Here is a 25,206-nt window from a genome sequence, read left to right as displayed (position 1 = left end):
TGATGGCTGTGTCATGCAATGATGATTTCACTGATAAGCCTTTGAATCTGTGTGGCTCTAGAAGAAGATCCCACTAGGAGGAGAGAGCATGTATCTGGGGTACAGGCGCAGGAAGAGAATGAGGAATAGAAGCAGGGATCTGGCAGCACACACTTTGAGGTGTTTTCTTGCAGCCACGTCCCCTGTGCATAAAGGGGCTGGAGGAGAAGCCGCGCTCCCCCAGTCCAACTCTCACCCCAGCACTGCGCATGTTTGGTGCCCAGCACCAGCCCTCACGGGCTCTGGAGGCAGGTCAGCTCTGTGTCCCATGTGCCGTGCTGGGGACATGCAGGACAGGTCCTGTGGCACGGAGCCCCAGCCACAAAACCTGCTGGAGAAATGCTGAGCTATTGGAAGGTGAGCGTGCACATGCATTTTGATATATTGGGCCAGCACGGACTTCTAAAGATAATGTATAGCGCTTGCAGCTATCACATCTTCTGCAGGGGAAACCTCCCGATAAATGCCATGGTGTATGCAGTGGTTCAGATTTATTAAGCTGAGCTTTTGAAATGTGCCTCCATTAGTTTCTGTTTGCATATGAGAATGCCTGACACCAACCTCAGACACACCTACTAGTTTGATTAAATAAGAGCTTATCTTCTGATCAGCTAAAAATACAGATTTTTATATTTCATATTTTTTCCTTTTGAAGACTGCAGTGGCAAGGTAGGCACAAAACTGCTTCAGAATTAGTTTCCCTCCCCAAACTACAAGCCACTAACTATCTTTCATACCTATGGCAGCTACTTTTACTTGAAGAAGTGATGGAAGATATAAGATATTGAGGGGGACAAAGCAGGGTTTTTTTTTGTTTGTTGGTGTTTTTTTTTGTTTGTTTGTTGGTGGTTTTTTTTTTTTTTTTTTTTTTTTTTACTTACCTGTATTTGTACCTACCTAATTGTAGATATTTCTGATTGTGGCAGTTTCGGAGAAAAAAAACCCAAACATGCTAATGGTTTCTAACTGCAGACAAATACTTTTATTCAAAGGAGGGATGTCTGTTCTTGAATGAAGCCCCTTTTCCTTCCTCCTAGAAGACGCCTTTCTGAGAGCTGCCTTGTTGTGCCAGGTCCCCTTGCAAACCTCTCATCTGATGGCTTGGCAGCAAGGCAGGGCTTGGGAAGGAAAGGTTTGACATATTTACTTGTTCTTTGAAGATAACAGAGGTGAAAAGCTCAACCTCTGCCTTTCTGGGCATGCCACATCTCCTTTGAGTGCCTGTGACCCTTACTGACGTTGTGGTCCTGATTTTGATGAACCCAGAGGCAGGGCTGTTTCCCTGTGGATTCAGGGAAATGCCTGGTCTGTTTTGGGGTGTCAGTATGACATCAGATGGTCCACTGCCCCCTCTCCCTGGCTCTGTCCTTCTGCCCTGCCTTCAGCACATGGACGCTGTGGGCAGAAAGGGGCTGGCACCGGGCGTGATGGTGCATTGCAGGTGTCTGGTGCTGCTGGAGGAGCACCTGGGAAATCCTTGCTTGCAAACTATCACTCTATTGTGCTGGGACTTGTTTTGTGCTGGGAGAGGTGACCTGGGGCTTTAGTGTCCTGTGCCCTGAACATCAATGCTTTGAAGGTGAAGTCCTTGGACTGGGCGTGATGTTCTGCAGGAAGTCAGGCAGTGATGACATTAAGAAGGAGACCTGAAGCCTTTGGCACTGCATGGTGCAGAGTACCAAAGATGCCAACTGGGACCTCAAATTCAATCTCCTGTAATTAGTAGCAGTAATGAAAATTGCCCCTTTATGTTCTATTTTTCTTTTCAGTTTTAATATTTGTTATCTGTTTCCAGATCTGGAAAGCTTCAAAACTGCTGAAGCTCCCAGGTCAATTCCCTCTTACTCCTGGTCTCCTCTCCTAGAAACCCTTTAATCTTTCATGTTTCTAGACAATATGTTGTAACTCACAACTGGTTATTGAAACAGATAATTTGGGATGAGAGTCAGAGAGATAGGTGGTGGTGGAAGGGGTCCTTTTACCTGTCTGCTGTGGCCTCTCCTTTGGAGGAATCAGGCAAGATCTGCTTTTGCCCTTTGGAGTCCTAAAGCCTACCAGCTCCTCTGAGACCTTGTGAGTCCCACCTCCAGGTTTCTACTGCACCTCTACTGCTGCAAGTTCCTCAGCAACTTCTTATTCCCAATGTAAATGGATGTGCTTTATGTTCTGCCCAACGACTTCTAATGAATCACTAAACTTACATCTAGAATAACTATTATCTGGTTTAAATATTGCACTGTCTCACATCTTCCTCTGAACATTTGTATGGATTTTTCTGTTGCTTCTGTTGAGAGGTCTTCTTATTTCCCATGGATAATGTACTTTCTAGTTCTCCTTTACATTTTCATTTTATTCAGCTGTGAGAATCAAGTGCTTTTGCTGTTAATATGAGGATGTCATTAGACTTTTCCAAGACAGATTAATTAATAGCTGGCTAGATGGATTAAATAAATTAAGCACCATCACCCAGCCAAAGCCAAAACTCACAATGCACTTCACAGGAATTTCAAAGGCAATAATTTTCATTTGTGTGTTTTTGCTTCCAGCCCTCCCCTAAGTGTGACTCCAAAGGAACTGTGGCAAAGCCTCCTCATAAGCGATTTCCAGATTGTTACTGAAGATACAGGTTCTTAGAAAAAAGAAAAGAAAAGAAAAGAAAAGGAAAGGAAAGGAAAGGAAAGGAAAGGAAAGGAAAGGAAAGGAAAGGAAAGGAAAGGAAAGGAAAGGAAAGGAAAGGAAAGGAAAGGAAAGGAAAGGAAAGGAAAGGAAAGGAAAGGAAAGGAAAGGAAAGGAAAGGAAAAGAAAAGAAAAGAAAAGAAAAGAAAAGAAAAGAAAAGAAAAGAAAAGAAAAGAAAAGAAAAGAAAAGAAAAGAAAAGAAAAGAAAAGAAAAGAAAAGAAAAGAAAAGAAAAGAAAAGAAAAGAAAAGAAAAGTCGTCTGACTGTGGCTGCTTGAGTAAACCCAATACAAGAATCCTTTGAGCTTTGCTCTTCTAAAAACGTGACAGGCATTTTCTCATACAGAAAAGCATAAGCTGACTGTAGACCAGTCTCTTGAAGCCTGGGAAGGACATAGCCTTGCTGTCCTGCAGGGAGATGCAAGCATCCCAGTGCCCTGAGAGCAGGCTGGCACCGAGAGGGACTGTCTTCTATCAGAGTGCATGTCAGTCTCCAAGAAAATGAATGGCATTCCTTTGGTGTCCTTCCACTGTAGGGCTTGATTTAATGCCATCACTGCTTAGACTTATGTGCCTCTAGCATGCTTCACTACATATTTAACATCAATTCAGGTGACCTGACAAAAAAAGACATTGAGCTGGAAAGCTTAACCATTTTTTCAGGCTATTTCAATTGTTCTAATGAACTATATTACCTTTCCCTACAAGCCTGCCCTTTTTCTGGCCCCAGTCCATCACAGCAGACGTAAGGATACTGATGAGGACATCTGAAACCAGAAACACCTTCCAAAGAAGCTCCTTCCTCTTCTGGTTGTTGTGGCTCCGTCTTGGGCAGCAGTTTATCAGGGCTTCAACCCTGCCAAATGAAAAACTGTGCAGAGGTCCCGAGCTGGGGCAGTGACCCAAAGCAAGGGGTAAACCCACTCCATGATGGTTTTACCTCCCTGCCCCTGCCCCATGAAGGACCCTGCTGCTGAAGGATTTGACCACTTGAGAATATTTCTCAAAACAAGACGCATAAAAAAGCTCTTTGAAAAGAAATTTTACAGCATGAGCTGGTTTGCTTTCTCTTCCTATAACAAAGTTAAAGAAAATTAAGTTTCCATAAAAACCTCACAAAAAGAAAGATGAAAATCACAGAAAACTCATTAGAAAACATATTAGAAAACAAATGTACCCCCACCTGCATTTAATATTTTTAACTTAGTATTTTTAATGTGTTGAAGTGCACGGTTCATTTAGATTTAAGGTAAACACTTTGTGCAATATCAAACATTAATAGAATTTTTGTAAAAAAAAAAAAATTGGTTAGATGAATAAGAGCCTTGCAAAGTGTGTTTCTTTATAGATATAGGTGCAAGCCTTATTGTGCATAATTGCTCTTCAGAAAATTTTAAATGAAGAAGTAATCGGAAAAATTGCAACAAGTTAAATAATTATATGTAAAATAAAATAAAAAAAGAATGGTTCATCATCTCTTTTAAGACTTTTTTTTTCCCTTCAGAAATGGATGTGTTTGATCTTACCTTGCACTCTTGTTGAAATAAAGTGCTTTCTATCTATACATGACACATGGCATCTCTTACAGCTTCACAAATTTCAATGAGTGAGTTATGAAAGTAGATATTTGTTAAGCCAAGGTCAGATTTAAAAAGTGTATGCTTCTCCCACTGAGAGTGATCAATAAATCTTCAGTCAACTGATGTGTGCTATTTTGATAATGTAGAATACCCCGACCTAATCTGCCTTATTTCTATTATACATGGAAACCAATTCATCCCTGCAAGCTAATTCCTTCTTTTCTCAAAGAAAACACACATGACTAGAGGGTAAAAAAAAAACACAAACAAAACCTCAGGAAAATACAACCAGCAAGAGAAAAGGGGGCTGTAAAGAGGGGGTCCAGCAATCACTTCCCACATGCTTTGCCATCATTTCACAGGCTGACTCATTCATTGACGTTCAAGTTTACAACTAAGGCAGTGTCAATGCTGCAAGCATGAAATTGAAGAAATGTTCAAATAACCATCTCACAGGGAAAGTTTAGGGAATAAATTGCTTAATTAAAAAAATTAAAAATTAAAAATAAAAAACCCGCTTAATTAAAAAACCTTGCTTAATTAAAAAAAAATAGTCTTCTATGCATCAATGAAAAAGGATGTGGAAAATCAATGCTCAGAGGTTTTTACCTTTTTATATAGAAGAGAAAGCTGGAAGCATTGGTATCATGATCAATTGAAGTAACTTTGATGTCCACCATGCTCTCAGTAGAACGTTGGGCTGGAGAACCCAGAAATCTCCTCCTTCTTACATTATTCCACAACTATGTGGCTACGTGCCTGTCTGTCCACAGCAAATCCAAAGTGAGCAGAAGATTTCAGCAGGCAACATTTATTTCTTGAGCCACAAGTGACTTCACTTGCAATTTCATGTTCTGTTTCTTCTGGGGTGAGAAGAGAAGGGGTTTTCTTTGAGGGTCAGTCTTTTAAACGTTTTGTCTTTAAACATGTCTTTAAACAGACAGAAAGAACTTTGATGTCTTTTGAAAGGAAAAAAAGAAAACAGAGAATGAGGTTGGCAGGCATAACAGCTTTCAGTGCTGGGCTCAGCCCTTCAGCCCGGGACAGGGGTGGACCAAAGGGGCTGTGGGCCTTGCATTTTGCTCACTAGCTCAGGTTTTGACTCTTGCTTCCACCACTGGGTGCAAGAAGCTACCAGGTCAACTTGGGTGTCAGATGCCTCTCATCACCTGCACACCAGTGCTGCCATCCCCACTGTTTCAGCATCCCTGGGACTCCTTGTCGGATCATGTTGGGAGAGCAGGAGCAGCCAGCTGGTGGCTGCAGCTCCCCAGAGTTACTCGGCAAGGTGTATGGGTGACCAATTTGCAGCACAGAGTGGTGGCACCTGGGCATCTGGCCACTAATGGCCTTCTGCCTCTGACATATTATACAATAAAATTTTCAGCATCTTTCTCTCATCCAGCAAGTTCTGTTCTATTTTTATTTATTGTAACGAATCAAATGTGAGGACATGGATCAGTGTGATTCACTACACAGTTGGTGCTTAGTATTTCTTTGGGGAAAGGTGTCTTTAATGATTAGTTTCCTGTAGATTGTCCTGTCCTCTGTACTCAAAGCAACTTACCAACAGCTGTTGGGGGCCTTCTCATGGACTGTTAGTTTTCTGCTTTCAGTTCTGTTCCTGACTTGTGAAACCACAAGTGTCTTGTCCCTCTTTTTTTCACAGCTCCATTTCACAATTCCCTTGCACATTTTGTTTAACCAAGAAAACCTGTTTTCCTGAAAGGCTTTTAGATCTGATTTTTGGTGTTGCCTGTTTTTTTTTTTTCTCTTTTTAATTTTTCAAGATCAACTAAATCATTGTTCTTTGCCTATTTCTGCCAGTTTATTCATTAAAATCTGCTCAATGTAGCAACTGGTATATTACCTCTGCATGTTTCTGTTTTGCATCTGGTCCTTCTACAGAGCTGCATAGGAGAAAATCCCCCATTTCTAGGAGCTTTGAGCAGCTCTAAGGACAAACACCACAGGTCTGCTGGCTTGCTGCTTCCCTGGGATGCGCTCCCCAGAGGCTTCACTTCAGCTCCACTTTGCAGCTCTGTAGGTACAAATGAAAATACCTGACATCTAGAGGCAAGCAGAGCCGAGCAAGCCGAAAGCAGAGCAGGCGTCCTCTGCAGCAACCGTGGACTGTGCCACCGCTGTCTGCTGATGCAGTTCTCACCTGCAGGAACACTTCTGCAGATGTTTTTGAGCCTTGCTGTTATGACATTTCCTTGATTCAGCTTCTTTCTCTAATTGTTTTGAGGACACTGGTGTCCCTCATGGGCTGAGGGGTCCCTTCCTGTTCACTCTCTGTTGTGTCCCCCGCAACCCTACCTCCCCACCTTGCCTAGCTCTCCTAGAGCCAGGCCAGTGCAGGTGATCTGGCCAAAGCTCATAATTATTCACTGTCCACGTGTGATTTTCTGTTCCTGAGAATGGGCTGGGGGTTATGTCTCTGTTACTACCTTTATTTTCTTTAATTTGTTTTTAATGTTTCTCCTGTGCCTAGGCCACACTGGACCCTGCATTAACAGGCACTGCGCTGATTTGTACCGAACATCTGGTGGCTGAACATTCTGCAGTGTCAGGTTTAGGTCGGAGTCCTCTCTGCCTTGGCTGTCGAAGTAATGTGTTAAGTCCTGTCAGCCCCCTGCAATGCCTGGAGTATCTCCTCAGAGCACCGTGCAGGCATGCAGCCCCTCAAAGGACATCCTGAAGAGCTATTTTCCAACTCCCGCTCCAACTCCCTCTCCAAATGTCTTTGCAAATGTTTCGTTTTCTCTGGTGATATCATCTGCTAATACCTGAATCTCCTCTCTAAAACGGTGAGTTCTGCAGGAGGTTTCAGGTGTTATAAGCTGCAGAGGTTTTGCAACATTACATTGTGTGCGTTGAGAAGTCCAGGAGCATCTCTGTTCCATCCTGCCCTTTTTAACCAGAGCGGTCAGGGTAACCCCTTCTGAAGACATCACCATCTGTTATTTACAACTGCTTGGGGCTGGCAAGAGACAGCCGCGGTGTGTGCTCCTTTCCCATACATCTCTGGCCTGGTCCTCACTGCCACACACGGCTACAGGCACTAATTGTCTCATCACATGTACTTCTGCAAGTGGTACCTCTGCTACTTTTCTGAGCGTTGCCGACCTGTTGTGTTTCAGTTATGCTAGTGGCTTTCCCCACCAGCTTTATATTATCAGCCAGAACTTTTTTTCTTGTGTTTCTTTGGAGTTTGACTCATCAGTTTCACCTGTACCTGTAAGAGCTACTTTCAGTATTCACTGTGTCTGGGTTACCCTCTCAGTGCTTATCTCAGTAAATTTTTCACTTGTGCCACGGAAGTAAAAAACTTCTATATTTGCATGAAGATACTTTTATTTATAAAACAATTGCATTTTATAGCTCAAACAGGCTTTCTCGAGTCCCATTTAAATTTATGACTTCTTTCTAGAACCACCTTCTGGGGACATTTCTATCTCTTTCAGTGCATCTTTCTGAGTACGTAATTTACGATGAGATCCTTCTAGATGATATCCCCACAGCAGCTGCGGAATTGAAGATGCTTGCAGAGATTTGAGTTTCAAATGTTTAACTGTCATTAATTTGAAGATTATAGTCAGCAAGCTTTGTAGATTATAGTGTATGATGCAATTACATTCTACTAATGTAATATGTCTCATTTTTTTAATAGATTTGGTTTTGTATTTCCAGTGCTCAAAAAGAAAACGATTTACAATTTTAAATGCTAACTCAGGTGGGTTTATTTACTGCCGTGGTTACATGGAAGCATCCTCTGTCCAGACTTTCCTGCTTGATAGATTTCACTTGCTCATGCAAAGAGAATTAGTCTGAAGTAACCAAAGCCACCTCAGGTAAGTGACTTCATTTAGGTACAGATTTTCCTGATGTTAGTGCGTGCTAGGTAGTTTGGGGAACTCCAAGACTGCCATGTTTCTGCACTGCATCTCCATCCCTGGTTCCCCTGGCAGAGGGAAGGGACAGGACTCACATTTGATGATGGTAAGTGAATGCTGAGAGAAAAATCTCCTCCCAAAGATGTTACTTTTGCAGCTCCTCACTCAGACTTCCCGCTGCAGGCTTGTAGGGCTGCAGCCTTGGGGGGTGTGTGTGACTGCACACCAGCCTGTGGTCTGGGGGGGCTGAGTGCAGGAGAGCAAGGACCCTCCAGCCGTTCACCCCAGCTGGCTCCAGCCTACTGCTCGGGTGACCTGGTGGGCCTGTAGATGTGCAGCAGGCTGGTTGCTGCAGTCAGCATCTCTACAGCTTCAGAAGGAACTGTTTTGTCCTATTTTTGATGGTTTTATGGCACCTGGAGTAGCCCAGGAGGCCGTGGTTGGACCTCTCCTCTGAACCTCAGTGGCTATTCTCTAAATTCCCTGAATAAAAAAAGGGATTTCAGTTAGTCCATAAAAATTGGCTGTCACACCACACTGGAAGACAACCTTGCTGTCTGTTGGTGGCACTGTCTCCAGCTTCTCTAGAAGACACTTTTTTCCCCACAGTCTCACCATGGAGCATGGTCCTTCAGGTTTGTTGTGAGCTTCTCTTGCCATTTTATTATCTACTGAGAGAATCAGAAATAAAACCAATATGCCTTCTATGTTAATATGTTTCGTTTATTATTTACAGATACCACCATATCTCTACTTGCAGGAACGCTTTAACATATTGCATCAGCTTCTCTCTTACAGACAACATATACTTTCATGTTAACTTCCTTCAAAGACTAAAAATACAAACTAATCTGTTAAATGTCTTATATTTAACAATTATGCTACATTTTCAGATGCAGCTGCATTAGAGACTCAGTAATCAATGTTGCTAGAAAAGCCCACATAAGTCCAGTGGTTGTAGGGTCTCTGGTTTATAAGATGAATGATGCGTTGTTTTCTCACCCATCAGACTAGGTACTTGGTGGAGGTATCTGGTTCTGAAACTGATCTGCTCTCTGTCCTTAAAGGCACTTGTTAAAAGCAGGATAAATGCTTCTCTGGAAGGTGATATAGTAACTGTGGTCTGTGATGAAGTCCGTGCCGTGAACAGGCAGCTAAACACTTCATAAAGAGGCCTAACTTGTTATTCAGGGAAGCATCAGAGCGGAGAGGTAAGAAACACATGGTTTCTGAAAGCTTTTGTCCTAAACCAGTTTTCTTCTTTGCAAGAGGGCTTGTCTTGCACCGGTGGTGGCAGGACAGGAGAGGGAATGGCCTTAGCTGACCTCCCAAGTGCCGCCGGGGCTCTCTCAAGCAGTCACCTTAAGGGAAGTTCAACCCTTTTTTATCCTCCTAAGAGTATTACAACTGCTGGATGTAGATACAGCTCAAAATTAGCATACTGCATTCAGGTCTAACACTGATTTGCATAAGAAGTTTGGAGATTATTCAATAAATGCCATCACATCTTCAGAAAAAACTTGTTGAGATTTAATTGGATTTAATAATAATTTTATCTGGTGTTCATTGTATTATACGTTCCAGCAGTGTATTCTTTTTTAATTGGGGGAATTAATTTTGTAATTGTTAGCATTCAGTTCTTCTGGAATCTCACTTCTCTGAATATATTACCTGCTCCATTCGTGTCTTTTGACATTACTGTAAAAACTGTGTGCCAGATAGTTCTGGCTTTTGTCTATTGTACCTATTAAGTTGTGCCTGACACCATGCTGGAAATCAATACACTATTAAAAAAAGGGTTAATTACTATGTTTGTCTTTCTCCCCTTTGACTGCTGGAGAATATTACCTGGCACAAGCAGCTGAAGCAATGTCTGCAGCTGCACTGCACTCCTCTGCATGCCCTTCTCTCATGGGTGACCTGACCTCGATATTCTTATTTCTGCTTCACTGGTAGGGCTTCCATCCCGGAGCACAGTGGACGCCTGGATGGCATGCCTCTTCCTTCCACATCTGCTAATGGGTGCTCTACACGCATAATGATACTGTACACATTAAATGCTTAAACCAATGTGAAAATATTAATGGACAGATGGGCATAACAATCACCCAGAATTGCACCTTGCTATTATGCCTGGTTTTAAAAATGGATGAGAAGGGAGGCAGAGGAGTTTCTTGCCGACCTGCCCCAGCCCACGTGGCCAGGCACAGAGGAATCAGAGTGAAGGCCTGGGAGCTGCTGGGCACAGGCTGAGCGCTGCTGGCAGGGGCACGGAGGGGGGTGAGCCCAGGGGAGCAGGCTGCATGGAGGGGTGGCTGGAAGGAGAGTGCTGACCCCTGCCCTCCGCCCACACAAGCCTGACAATTGCTGGGAGCATTTTCCTGAGCTGGAATCTCTCCTGTGGGGCTGGAGCATCCATCTACAGAACAGGCCAAGGAGTCACATCCCACCAGAGCCGATGGGGAAGGCAGCAGTGAGGTCCCCCAGCACTGCTCTGTGGACGCCTCAGTGGGTGACTAGTCCTGCACTACATGCCCTGCAGAGTGCTGCACCTTCAGCAAATGCCTCTGGGCTGAGAATGTGCAGCTGCTGCTCATCTGAGGCACTGGAGCTGGGGAATGATGCCTGTTCTTCCCAGGGTGTGAAGTGACTACACTTCTGGGATCTGCACAAATGCAGAGGCAGAGGCACACCAGCACCAGCCTGGGAGCACAGGGAGGTGTCTCCTCTCCCCTCCTGCGGTGCTGCATGGCACGAGCACTCAGCTCTTGTGATGACCTAGTGTGTCCCAACAGGATCTGGTGGTGGTAGGGTTCAAAATCTCACTGGGGAAGAGCAGAGATGAGCTTTCCTTACAGCTGCTCAGGGTTTCTGCAGGGTTTGGGGCAGGTATTTCCAGCAAGGAGAACTTACAGAGAGGACTAATTCCTCCTTCCTTGAACATGGCAAAGGCTGGGCTCACCCTCACCGGACTGGGACCCTTGGTGGGGTCATTAAAATTGTGATTTGCCCAGCAGACAGATTGACAGCAAATGTTCCCGTCTTCACTTACCAAATGCAAGTTACTGCTACAATGTTTTATTGTTATTGTCATTCTTATCATTATTATCATGCTGAATGTGAGACTGAATTTGTCAGAAAAGATAATCTTGCTTATTAATCACAATTTTATGATTCTATATCCAATCTTCTGGAGTCATGTCGTCTAACAAGAGATTACCTTTCAAGGTTAAAATCCTTCCTCTGATTTTATTGAGGCCATAGTAGTCTACAACACTTGTTAGTTAAACTAACAGTGTTTAAACAGTTAGCTAAGTATTTTATACAACAAACCCACTTACATATTATTAAACAATGTTTTAATAGCAAACAATATTCTAAATATATTCACTGCTACTGCTAATCATCTCAAACCTTAATGTTGATCTTTCCTTAATGTGAAAGTTTTACCTTTGATAGTTCCAGCAAAAGGAACTATACTGCTCATGAAATTCTTCCGTCTGTGAACCCTGTTTTGTTGTTGTTTAGTAATTGTTTCCATCAAAAGTCTTGCAGAGTTAAATTACAGTCTCTGACCCACAGTTTCATGTTGAATCTAATGGTTCTGTGAACAAACACCCAGCTGGCACTTGTCTCAATTCAAGTGAATCCTCACCTTCTAAATAATTTTAATATTTGACATTACATAAATTTTCAGGATGAAAAATCTTGATTTGTTTTGTCAGAACTCAGTAACAATTGATGTTACATGCTTTCTGAGTCCCTATTTAACAGAGAAATGATTTCTGAGAGTTGTGGTCCTTCCCAATAATTTGCAGGGATAAAGACAGCCAACCTGTAAGACAGGAGCTATTTCTAGAGTGCAGAGATAAATGGAAGGCAGTTGCCTAAGCAGTGGCATTACAACATCCTCTCTGCCAAAGTCTGCATTAAGCAGTGTCAACATTTACATGAGAGATGTAGATTCAGCATCAAATATTCAGTACCACTGCTGCGGTGCAACCAGCAGTGGCTCCATGGGCATGGTGCGCTGCTCCAGGATCCGTAGCGCCCACTGCATCCAGCTGCGTTTTGCCCCCTGGCTCCGCCAGTGGCTCCAGCTGTTGCAGTCATGTCAGTACAGGGGCTGGGAACCCCTGTTGCTCCTGGGATACCACTCCTGGAGGCCCTCAGCTTTCAACTGCTGTTCTGGGAACAAACGTTTGGGTCTGGGTTTGGATTTGGGTTTGGATTTGGCTTGGTTGTGCTGGTGAGGACAGACTCCTTGTGAAGCCCTAAACTCTCATGATTCAAAGGAGATATTTAAATAAAAATAAGAGATCTGATGAGAACAATATAGAAAACATAATTTTATTCTAGATTCCTTGTTTTATAACATTATTTCAAAAGACATTAGGGAGTTTGTTTATGTAAAAGGAACGAGACCTCTACCATCTTCTGCTGCCCCCTTACTCTGCACTGTTCCTGGTACAGCCTGGCAAAAAGTAAAAGGGCAAAAGGGTAGTCAGTCTTTTTTCCCAAATATACATTCTTCACTTTATTTTTTTTCTGTCTTTTGTACGAAACCTTTCCCCCACCCCCCCACCCTTTCCTTTTTCCCATACTTTTTCCTCCATTACTTCAGAGCCACCTCACAATCCGGTCAGCCCGGCTGTTGGCTGCTGCTCTTTGTCGGCTGCTGCTCTTTGTCGTCTTTATCAGGTGTGTTGACCTATGGCTCTGCAATCCAGGAACTGCAGAGAAGGAGAATCATTAAAAGGAGAAACTTTGAGAGTAGTGCAGAAGTGCACAAAGCTGCTTGCTGGTGGAAATTTGTCCTGGTAGAGGGCCCCATATCTCATGCAGTGACTGGTGCCAGCAGCAGTCAGCCATGCCAGACAAACACAGGGTCCCTCTCTGTCGTGCCTTCCCAAAGAGCATTCTGCAACCCCTCCCGTATGGAGGAAGCAGAATCATAGAATCACAGAATCATAAAATCATAGAATGCTTTGGGCTGGAAGGGACCTTTCAGATTGTCTCATTCCAACCCCCTGCCATGGGCAGGGACATCTTCCACCAGACCAGGTTGCTTCCAGCCCCATCCAGCCTGGCCTTGGGCACTGCCAGGGATGGGGCACCCACAGCTGCTCTGGGCAACTGGTGCCAGAAGCTGTGAGAACACCCCAAAACTACCTACCATCATCTGCAAACTGCCTACCTTAATCTTAAACAACCTGCTGGCTGGCTGGGACATATGTACCTCAACGTGCAGGTTACTTCTTCACAGATCTGTGAAACCAAAGAAACATGTTTGAAACGCAACTCAGTAAATGCACAGATGACCTAAACAATTACAAATGTAGATGTCCTAGCTCCTCTCCATCTGTTGCTCTCTAGAAGCACACACACACCATACCACCGATCTTGAGTTGCTGATGTGTGAAGAAAGCCTCTGCTACTCCCTTCCCTACAGCTGTGCTTTCCCCTCCCATTATAAATCCTGCTACTTTTGCCAACAGCTTTTAGTAGGTTTTTTTCCTGTTTTTCTCTCCCTCCTGCCATTCCTGTGGGTCTCCAGTGCTCCTGCCTCTGCTGGCTGCAGGCAGGCAGGACTGGGCAGGAGTGGCTCAGGCTGGGTGGCCCTTTGCCAGCCGCCAGCGCCGGGAAGCTCCTGCCTGCACTGCGCAGTGTAATTATCATTCTACTCATGTCCTTAAATAAACTGGCAATTTGGCACAGACATGCTCCAAAACAGTCAAGGCAGCAGTGCTGAAGCATGGCACTGTCCCCTCGGTGTCTAGCCAGGAAACTGTGCCATCTTCAAGACAGAACCCTCAGTGCTGTCATGTAAGGCCACCCACTGTGTGATGCACTGGGGCTGCATCCCATTCTCAGCCACGTCTTCCCCTTGCAGAGACCTCCCTGAACCATGGCACCACAGGTAGCACTGCAGCCCCAGCCTCACCAGCCCTTTTGCAACAGTTCTTCATCTGAGACTTTCTCCCCCATTTTAGACCAGCTGCCTTCGCAACGTAAATATTGGCCCCAAATGATCTTATACTTAAAAGAGAGCCTTAAAGTCTTCTGGAGCCATGCCCAACCCCAGGGCATCCGCTTCAGGCTGCTGTCTGACCATGCATGGATGCAGTGAGTGGGAAATGTGGTAGACAAAGCCTCGCCAAGAAGTGTAGTCAGTATAGTGAACTCAGGGTCTTTAACACGCTCTCCCTGAGCGAAGGGGTTTTACTACACTACCTTTACTACACTAAGCTGCACCGTACTGCACGATAGAGCTTCCCTGACATGCTGTACTCCTGTTGTTCCACCATGTGATAAGCTGTTATTAAGTAGAAGAAAAGGCCTAGGTGACACTTTCTTATTTTTATACTTACTTCTGATATCCAGTGATGAATTAAAATAGTACTCTTATGGAGATATGGAACATATGCATATGAAAAACGAATACAAAATAAGTTCGTTACTATCAGTGTTATTACAATGAATACTTAATTAACTCATCATAACAGCACACTTGCAGTAAAATGTTCTCACTGATTATAAAGTGCTAAATCTCCATTAAGTGATATAAATGACAAATGAACTCCTACGGACACATATATGACAGCCACATCAATAAACAATGAATTAAATGTCTCTAATTTATAAAAAGGAACTGTCTCTAATTTTAAAAAAGGAACTCTTTCTTTGAAAAACTATTTCTTCTCTGAAATTTTAAAAATTTCCTGATACCATCACACTTAAGCCAGAACCTTGAGAAATTTTGGCAAAAGGCAGCAGTATTACCTTTAATTTTGGGATGCAACTTCTGGGTTCAGCATGAGGAAAGAAGCGGAGCCAGTGCTGAGCTCAGGCTCGCAGCGCAGGGATGGCTGGCAGGGACCAAGGCTCGCTCGGGGCAGCCACGTGCTGCTCGCACACTCGCTGCGTGGCTGTGATGCCCGCGCTCCCAGCACAGCCACCGCTGGAGCAGGGGCAGGGGCAAAGCCTGTGCCCATGCCCAGCCATGGTGGGTCGCCCCAGGCTGCAGGGTGCCCAAAGCCATGGTCATGGCCAGCAGAACGCAGTGCCGAGGGTGGAATGATCTCAGCAACCAGTGACCAGGTGAACCCAGTTCTGCTTTATCCCCACTAGATGATTTTCTGTTGCTTGAAAATGAACACCTCCCTGGAAACAATATTCGCTTTGGTAATTTATTAAGAGTAAGTCCCTTAGCATATGTTCAACTTGTCATGTCTGCGTTTTCATATGGGTGCTGTATTTGTATTGGCAGCCTCATTGGTGGTTTGTGCAACAGTCTTTATCAAGCGCTTCCATGATCTCAGACTTAGGACTTGTTTTCCTTCATGGTAAACTTTGTAAATAGTCAAACAGAAGATAATTTTACTTTAAATATAAATGCAAAATCATTGATCCTGATTGTTGGGGTAGGAACCATATGGCAAAATTAGTACCGGGGAACTGCTGCTAAAAATGAAGATATTCACTAAAATTCGGCTCTGCGCTGCCGGCACTACTGTGAATGGAGAACAGCTCACCTGGCCAGCTCTCCAAGGTCAGCTCATTTGGTGACAGACCTCTCAAGGAGAGTAACCTCATCAAATAACCAGCTCCAAAGACTGTAGCAAGCAACTGGTAAAGTCATCTCTATTCTACTGGATCCCAATTCTGAGGAAATAATGCTTAAAAAAAAAAAAAATCAGTTATGACAATTCCTTTCAAAAGAAAAAAGTCCAAGGTGCAAGTACCCCAAAAGGTGCCAATATCCCCAAAAGAGAGGAAAAAATACCCTCTTTTGAAGACACACTTTGCTGTGTGAAGACAGACGTTTCTGATCACAGGAGAGGTCTCAGCTGCATAGTTTGATGGTGCCTGGGGCTGTGCTGAGATGGAGCAGCGCCACGTGCTTGGGTGCCAGAGCTCTCCAGGGCTGACACAGAATATCAAACATCAGTGTTTTCCAAAATCTTTCAGAGCTAAACCCTAATTATCAAAAAAACATCATTTCTTGCTTGGAAAATATTTACAGAGGCATGGGCTGCTACTGAATGATTTATTTCCAGGCTGCTCTTGCAGACAGGAGTCTTGCCTTCCTCGCTCAGCTGTGAGCTTCTGCAGCTCTCAGGAGGGATCAGCTACACCAGAACCCACCTGACACCCCAAAGGCAAGCCAAGAAATCTAACTAAGAGCAATGTTATGATAATCATGATGATGTTAGTTTTTACTAAAAGTCTCACTGATGGGTTAGGAACACCATCAGTGACAAGATCACTGGAGAGAGCTGTTATTTTTTTCGTGATAGCAATTCACATACAAATTAAAGACTGAATCTGTGTACTAATAATCTGAAATTTCTCTCAAACAGAACCTAAGAGAATTCTCTTTGGGGACAGAAAAACTTTGACAGCCCATTAGCTACATAACAAAAAAAAAAAAGAATACCACACCCCACACTCACCCCCCCCCCCCCCAACCCCGTACTCAAGTGCCCCAGCAAGGAAGGAGAAAAAGGTGCTTTGCTACTTCTTAGGACCTGTATCTTTGTCGATGGTGTGTGTGCATGTGTGTAGCTTAGGCTGAGCTTTGGGAGCTGAACTCATGGCTGCAAGAGAAATGTAGAAATCAAAGGGACTGACTGCATTTTGGGAAGGAAGTGAAGTTGCAACTAAATAAAAAGAGTTTATTTCCAGTAGCTGAGTGGAGCAGCCGCAACGCATTGCTGCCACCACCATACCTCCATGTGGGTTTGGTGTCTTTAAGCACGTCACTGTGGTGGTCCTAACCAGAAGACTGTTGTGGATGGAGGAGCTGGTGACCTGAGCAGACATGGGGCTGGGCTGGACTGCATGAACCCCAGGGCCCCAGGATAGCCTTTGCTGGCTGATAGCATGGAAGAGCATAGGCAGCCCCACTTGGCACTGGGAGATGATGCTACTAGTGTGGCCTCATCTTTCACTTGAAGTGAAGCATCATGTCTTCGTATAGACAACCTTTTGCTCATGGTAGCAACGATGAATAGAGTTGTTTGTGTCTAAGAAAATCCTTATGCTGACGAGCTTCAGCAAGCATGGGTTCTGCACCGTGTGCCATGCCCTGGTGAGAACATGGCACACACCATGCTGCACTGCACTGCATCCTCTGCATCTGGAGGGATGGGAAATTATCTGTGATCCCCTTTTTCCTTGTGTTGTCTCCCTCCAGTAATAGGCATATTAATCAAATACCTTACAGTGTCAAATGCCTTTCTTACTGGCACCTACCACAGACCTTTGCACTGCTGCATTGCATTCATGAACAGTTAACCACTTGCATACCCAAATCTTTCTGCTGTGCTTTACTTGGACACAATGGCTTCTGTGTTGATGTCTCAGGAGACTGATGCTCATCAGCCCCCAGTCCTTGTCTAGGCACCAAGGAGCTGGTGTTTGCTAGTATGTTTGTGTTCAGCTCAGTGCTGAACCTTTGAGCTGGCGGACTTGAGCAGTGGGAAACGATGTCCCTTTGGGTTTCTGGCTGTCAGTCAAGCAAAGGAAAGATAACATCATATAATTTCTCATCCTCCAATATTTCTGCGTTTACATTGACTCAAAGAGGAAGATGGGAGCAACTTATATGGGTTGTCAAAGGGAGTTGCTCTTCACTGGCTGCCTGACCTTCAGTGAACCATCATCTCTCTGGGCCTACTCTGACCTTTCTAGATGTGCAAATAATACATCCATCTCAGGCCCAGCATTCACAGGTTTGATTTTCATGGGCAGTCAGCTCCTGCTGCTCTCAGGTTTTGCCCTACATTTTCTCACATATGTAAGAACAGATCCATGAGAGCATTTACTGATGACTGACTCTGTAATTTAGCCTGTTTTATCCTTGGGAAAAAAAATACTGTACAGATTAACAACCAAGTTAACAGCTTCTGTTGTGTATATGAAAGTACATTACCCTTGTGGCAAACTTCAGTCCCATAGGTCTGTGTCTTCATAATTCTATAATAACACTTGTATGCTGACAGACATGCAGGGCAGACTTTGATGTGGACTAATTTAGGTTTTTTTGAAACTAAATTTCTGTTCATAAGATAAAAGAAAGCTTATTTTTCTCTATGTCAGATTGGAATCAAAGATCTGTATTTCTCTAGATCTAGTTGATGGAGCAAGACCTCATTTTTTTCAGCCTGTTTTAGTTTTGTAGTTGTTTGCATTTTGGGAGCACTACCATCACAACCCAGAACTCAGAAAAACAGCATTTGCAGAAGCAGGTTGTAGTGTGGGTGGTGATGGGGAGGATGCAGTGCAGGAGCTCTCTGAGGTTTGCTGGGAGGGAGCTGTGGGTACAGCCCAGAGCAGCAGAGCAGGCAGGATGGATGCCCTCCCAGCACTGAGCTCTGCTGTGCTGTGGATGGTTTGAAAGAGCATGGAGTGGCAATGGTTCATGCAGGAAAGCAGAAAGCCCTGCTTGTCTGCATGCCCTGGGTGGCTGAGTGGCAGTCCTTTACAGAAATGCCTCTGAAGCTGTTCATCCTGAGAAAACTGGCAGTATTAAACCATTCAGCAATCTCCATGCTATCTAGTCCCTTTAGTCTTAACATAGCATCCCTTTCTGCAGTCAAAAAAGGGGATGAGGGAGGCACATGGAGGTACACGGGCAGCTTTTGCTGCCTTCCACCAGCACTAAAGGTAAGTGTCACCTCGCTAACCCCCAAGAAAAAGAACATTTACCACAAACTGGTATTTCGTTGCCATTCTGAATACTGCTGTCATGAAGGAAGTTGATGAGAGCCTCTTACACAGGAACTTTCACTGCTCCTCTCCCTGCCGTGCTGCAACTATGCCCCTGAAGCTTATGCCCAGGGAGCAGCACCCCAGAGGCATAGTGCCCTGCTCTCCCAGCATGTGAGATAGGCTCCAAGCCCAGAGGAAAGCAGTCCCTGTCCCAAAGGGAACATGTGTGTCTACAGACCTCCTGCAGATCCATCCCGGTATTAGGGATCCTGAACTACCAGTACATTTGAAGCCCTGAAGTTCATGCCCTTTTGCAGGCTGTGCTTCTGTGTTGTTGGGCAAGGCTTGATGCTGCAGCTTTTAGTCATGCAGTAAACCCCACTTACTTCAGTGTGAAGTATCCTAGAGTGTTTTTTGAAAGCTAAAGAATCGGATGAAAAAACTTTCATAGGCATTTTTAAAACTGCTTTTTTTCATTCCCTTGGTGCTGACACATCTCCAGAAGGCTGTGTCATGATGACAGTGTCTTCCCACAGCCTGACAGGCACAGTGCTGTGTCATTCTCCAGAAATCCTAGAAACATCATTTACCTATAGCTCTCAAACCTGCTATGACCACAGTTAGACCTGCCATTTGAGCTGCTTCTGGGCTGTAGATCTTCAGTTCTTCAATTCATGCTTATTTACGAGTGAGCCCTTTCCAATGTGATGTAGGTGAGGCTTAGGCTGGACCTGAACCCTGAGGATAAAACGAAATTCATGTACCCCTGTTTATGCAAATATCGTGACAGCTGTGAGGGGAGTGAAAAACAGAGGTAATAGGATTGCAGACAAAATATTTTAAGAAAACCAAGTTGATCTCTTGGTGAAGACACATGCATGGCTACGCATACACAAGTGTCCAAAGGTACACGCTTGCCATTCCCAATTTGCCAACGTGTCTTTTCGAAGAGGAGGCTCCCATAGTGCTGGTGCTCAGAAGAAAGCCTTTTCTTGCCTTCCCCTGCACACAGGCAATGCCAGTATGCCTCCTCCCCATGTCACCCCATTTTGGAGAAGCAGGATGTTGCCTGCTTGCCCCCAGCCTGATCTATACCCCTGTACTGTCCTGTCCTTCCCAGTCCTGTGTCCTGAGAGCTGCCTGAGGCAAGGAGCTGCCCAAGAGGGGACTGCATCCAGTGTTGCTCAATAGCTTGGCCCCAGCCACTGACTGTCCTTTCTTTCCCCCTTCTTTCCCATATCGATTCGCTCTCTTATTGGCAAAGGCTTTAGTGTGCAAATGTGACACATGATTGATGGTAGGCAACATTTCCTAAAAGCTGAGGGTGAGGAATGGGAGGAGGTTATGGACCTGAGCATCCGTCGTTGGTAACACATTTGCTTGTTTCTTCCCTTTGCTTGTTTTCCCTTTTCGATCCCTTTCAGGAATGGCAGAGGGTCTGCACATCTGCACCCGTGCATCATCTATGGGGCCAAGCATCAACATTTCTGACCATCTGGCTCTGAATTTGAGCTTGAACTTGGCCTGAAAGTACAGCCGCTACTCGATGCTGCCCCGTGAGCCCAGCAGTGAGGCAGGAGGCCATGGAAGATGAGTTGGGGGAGGAATGTCTGACCCTGAGCTACTTCAGTCTTCTTCTGGGATGAACAGTCACTGCTGAGTCCTCTTTCTGATTTTCCTTTCTTCACAAGGACTCTCAGGTAAATCAGAGTGCCATCACAGACATGACAGAAATGATCCCAGCTCCTCAGGCAGCTAAGTGAGCCACCAGCTCGGTGAGGACTATTGAAGTACATAAAGCCAAGGGTGCTTCCTGCCCACACATGCTTCTGCACAGCCTCCCCCCTTCCATGCTGAAGGCAGTGATGTGGCTTCCAGTTTGTTACATCCTATTTTTAGGAATATAGCTTTTTTAAATTAAAAAAAAAAAAAAAAATCTCTTTAGTTATTACAGTTTGCCAGAACGGTGCTTACATTATTCCACCAACTAAGCTAAAGCTGTACATCTAGGTTTTCTTCTCATTTGCTGGGATTTCCAAGCACAGCGATATGCATTGGTCAGAGGTCAGGCTCAGTTTACCTCTGCCTGCAGGAAGAAGGTTTTGCCATATGGAGGCATCACTCGAGCTGCCCATACCCGTGGTTGGGAACCAGGGGTGGCACAGCCCGTGACACAGGTGGGCCTGGGAGGGCTTGGCCCCTCTCCCCCTCCTCGCCATCCTGGTGTGGGACCACCTTGGGCAGGGATGCTGGTTCTCTGCCACCCCTGCCTGCCTGCTGCCTGTGACTGTGACAGAGGTCCCTGCTGTCCCCACAGCTCCCTGCCCTGCCTGCTGTGGGTGCCTTGGAGCAGGAGGACCTGGCCAAAAGCTCTGGACTCCTGTGGGTGGGTCAGGGTCGCGTCCATGCCCTTCAGAGCTGGGTGAAGGGACCCTTCTGGCAGCATCGAGCCTGTTTTGTGCCCTCATCAGGGCAGCATGCTAGTCTGGCTTCTGGGCATGGGCCACCCACCCTGGGTGGCTCTCGCTTGCCCATTACTCTAAACAATGACACTCTGTCTCTGCAGCTCTGCCATGGGAACATGTACTTTCACCCCCCCGCCCCCACCTCCCCCATTTGTATGACAGCCCAGACCTGAGCAGCTTCTATAGCAGTTCTGTCTTCGCTGAAATTAAATTCAAGAGGAGGTAGAAAGGTAAAGGCAGTGTTTGAGGAGGGGGACTTATGAAGCAATTGCTCTCAGTGACTGACATGTTACAGATCTGATGAGGAAAAATGTTCAGAAACAGGGTTCTTGGAAAGAGGGGAAAGTGTGCAGGTGAACGGGGAAGCTAGTTTTAGAGACCTGTCCTTTTTGTTGTTTCTGTTTTTCTGTTTTTCTTTCTTTTCTCCAAAGTCCTAGCATGTAAAGAGATAAGAAATAAGGAAAAAAGTGACTATTCTGAATAAAGATATGAAGGCAATTCAAGGCCTTACTCTCAAAAAAAAAAAAAAAAAAAAAAAAGCCTACTATATAGCTGAGCTGTCTTCTACTTCTTATGAAATGCACCACGGTGGTATTAAACATGTTGTAAAATACCTGACAACTCTGTTAGGTTTTAAATATATGGTAGCTGTCAATAATGCTCTTTGTGTTATGTGAAGATAACAAAATAAATAGCTTACATTAGTATAGTGTTTATGCAGTTGCTGAAACTCTTCAAAGATACGTTAAATGAAAGTAAAAGTATTAAATTAAAAGAAAAACTAATTCCAGATTAAAGTATATTATGATAAAGAGAAATAAGCTTCCAGTAATAACACTTAATGAAATCAGAGGACAAGTGTATGCACGTGTGAAAGAATTAGAAAGAGTTGAAGGAAGAACACCCAAATGCCTATATTTTGTCTCATCCATCAGAATTTTGGGAAAAAAGGAGAGTGTTGGATTCCTGACCCCAGGTTGCAGGAGAGGGAGGTGGTTATGCGGCATGCACAGGAGTGTTTATTGCAGGAAGAAATTAATTATGAAGATGGGGTGATCCCTTCTCCCCTCAGATGGCCAGTCCCCAGCCCCTGCAGCCGCAGCAGCCCCGGCTGTGCCACCACCCTCCCTGCCATGCTTGGCTCAGCCGTGCTGACCAGGGACCCAGCTGCATGGGCACATGGACCATATTCACAAGTGGCCAGAGGTTATTCCTGCCAGGGAACAGATTATTAAACCTCAGCCAGCATTCACTGTGGCCCCTTTCTTTCATCAAATCTCTCCTCCAATATTGTATTTCTTATTCTTTTGGGGAAATAGTGCACTATTTAATAATAAGAGCAGGTTGCTTCGGTACACCTGAGTATAGATGATTGACTCCCAGGCTTTTTTAATAATTCAGCTGCAAGATAGGCCCTGCGTATCCAAAGCACGCTTAAAGAATGTCCCAGAGAAGAAACTGAGTTTGAAGATCTTCCTGCTGGATGCTGGGGGCTGAGACACCCAAGTCAGCTGGGAGCAAACCCACCTGCCTGTCCCCAAAAGAGGAGGTCCTCCCTGGCACTCAGCTCATTTACTGACCAAGAGCTAAACCAGGGAACAAAGCGAAGCAAGTGAGTGGTAATAACCAACACACTTGCTGCAAGCAGAGGGTGGGAAGTACAAAGACAGACCTCAAGGAGAGCTTTGCCCAGAGTGTGGACAGATCTCTGTGTGGACCATATTCATCACATGGTGTTTGAACCAGACTCTTCCAGAGCTGGCAGATTTCCTGCAGGGATTTGTTTCTTTGCTAAGTTTAAGTTAGGCATGTGAAACTTTAGCAAGCCCAGGTTAGCAGGCAAAAACAATCATTCTTGCCCATCTTCCATTTCTGGTGACTTTTGGGTTGGTTGCAGTTGAGCTAATCCTGGCACAGAGGAGCTAAAGCACAGAGCAAGGCTCCGCTAACATCTCTCAGTGACACTTTTCATGCAGAGTTGTCCAAGGAACAGCTGGACACACGAGGCCTGTCTGGCAAACAGACCTTTCTAATTAGTAAACCAGCAGCAAAAAAAATATTAGTAAACCAGATATTAGGCCAGCAGCATCTCCTGAAATGTTCCAACAGCAGATGACGATGCTCCACAACTCCAGCAGAATTTTGTATGCTCCCTGCAGCTACAGCTGCAACTCACCATCCTGCCCCTTGCAGAAAATCATTGTCCTGTTGCTCTTCTCCTGTCCACTCTTGGGTACATTTGCTGATGGTGTGTCTTCCCTGCTGCTCCAGAAGTGACTGCTTTAATATGGGTTTTTAAGATTCTTCCACAAAAAGGCAAAGTTTCTGCTGACTTGTGCAATTTTGCATTCATGTATTTACATGAATTTCACAACCAAGGCGGTCATCAGGGCTGCAAACTAAAATAAAGCAAGGGAAAAGGATGACTTACACGCCAGGGTCCGGTTAATGCCATCAAGTACATAGATGCAATCTTCATATCAGCTTAGGGGATCTAACACATACTGGTAACTGAAGGGATGAGCAATCTGCAGGCAACACATGAAGAAAATAAGGATGGATGTTTCAAGAATGCAACGGAGTGGATACATGCTGAAGGAGTAAGTGAAAATGATTATTTTATCTTTTGTAACATTAACAGCACAAGCATACATACATGCACCAAATCCATTAGTTATCTGGAATTTATTTCTTATCCTTGTTTTTCCACAGGGTTTGAGTTTCTTCCCATGTTCTGTTAAATCCCTGGAAAAATTTCCCTTGAGTTCAGCAATAAATTAGATCCTTTATGAATCACATACCTCTGATGCCTCCTCAGAGAAATACAACATTAGTGTGTTGGGGCCGCCAGGAACTCTGAGAATCGCTCACACTGTCATCACTTCAGCTGCTAAAATGCATCCAATTATCAGTACCAGGATATGTAAATCACCCAAAGCAGGTGGATCCTTACTCTTTTTAATCTAATATTTTACACCTCAGTTTGATGTACTGTTTCTAGATATGCAGAAAGAATAAGGTTATAGCAAGCCTAAAATACAGTTATCTCTAGCAAAGAACCACACAGTTTACAAGGCATTAAAATGTTACCTTTTTTTTTTTTTTTTACATTGCTGTTGGTAAATACTGATTTTGTACTCAGGGCATTTAAGAAGATGACAGCCTCAAAGTGCCATTCATCATGCATACGTTCCGGGAGTTAGTGGAACTGTTCAGTGAGAGATACTTACACAGCCTGTTACATGGCCGTTTGTATGTTTTCTTCTGTTTGTCCATAAACAGAGATTGGTCATGGCCCTATTAAATTATTAAATTAATTTTGCTTGTGAGAGAAACTGTCTGGAAGGTAACAGCACCGGAGCAACCTGTGTCAGGGAAGGGAAATCTGAAGGAGACTGTATTTCTGAATTGTTGCAGGGAGTTCTGAAGAATCTACTGACCCTTTATGCACTGATGCCTGCCTTGATCCCTGTTAAGTCTTGGATCTTTGCCTTCCTGTACAGCTCTCTAGAAACAAACACAGGAAAAAAAGGTTAAAACTTGGTTATTTTGATAGCCTTTACATTTTGCTCTCCCTTGCCCGGCTGAGCTTCATCTAGGGCTGGATAGCTTTAATCTGTTGTTCTATCTTCAGTATAACACTCCATGCTTGTGGTTAAAACATGCAGAACTCTTTTGTGGCTGATGCTAGAATGGCCTTAAGTCCTGTTAAGAAGAGTTGAACCGACCAGGAGAAGGAGTCCAGGTTTGACAAAACAGAAAAAGCAATACACGGCATGTGAGAAAATGAGGGAGCTGGTAGAACAGATTACAAAATTGCATTTGGGAAAG

The 25,206-nt window shown here is 44.5% G+C and overlaps 2 long non-coding RNA genes across 2 annotated transcripts in view; both read right to left on the bottom strand.

Moving 5' to 3' along the window:
* LOC308067645 overlaps positions 1–25,206 on the bottom strand; it is a 415,830-nt gene that overhangs the window by 220,604 nt on the left and 170,020 nt on the right. The gene's annotated exons all lie outside the window — the stretch shown is intronic.
* LOC308067344 lies at positions 891–24,462 on the bottom strand. Its single transcript, XR_013929536.1, has 2 exons — positions 14,978–24,462; positions 891–13,462 (listed from the first exon to the last, which is right to left on the bottom strand). It is a non-coding gene; the product is annotated as an uncharacterized lncRNA (long non-coding RNA).

This window comes from Falco punctatus (assembly GCF_963210335.1).
Source record: "Falco punctatus genome assembly, chromosome: 7".
NCBI classification, from domain to species: Eukaryota; Metazoa; Chordata; class Aves; order Falconiformes; family Falconidae; genus Falco; species Falco punctatus.
This window is presented reverse-complemented; position numbering and strand designations above follow the sequence as displayed.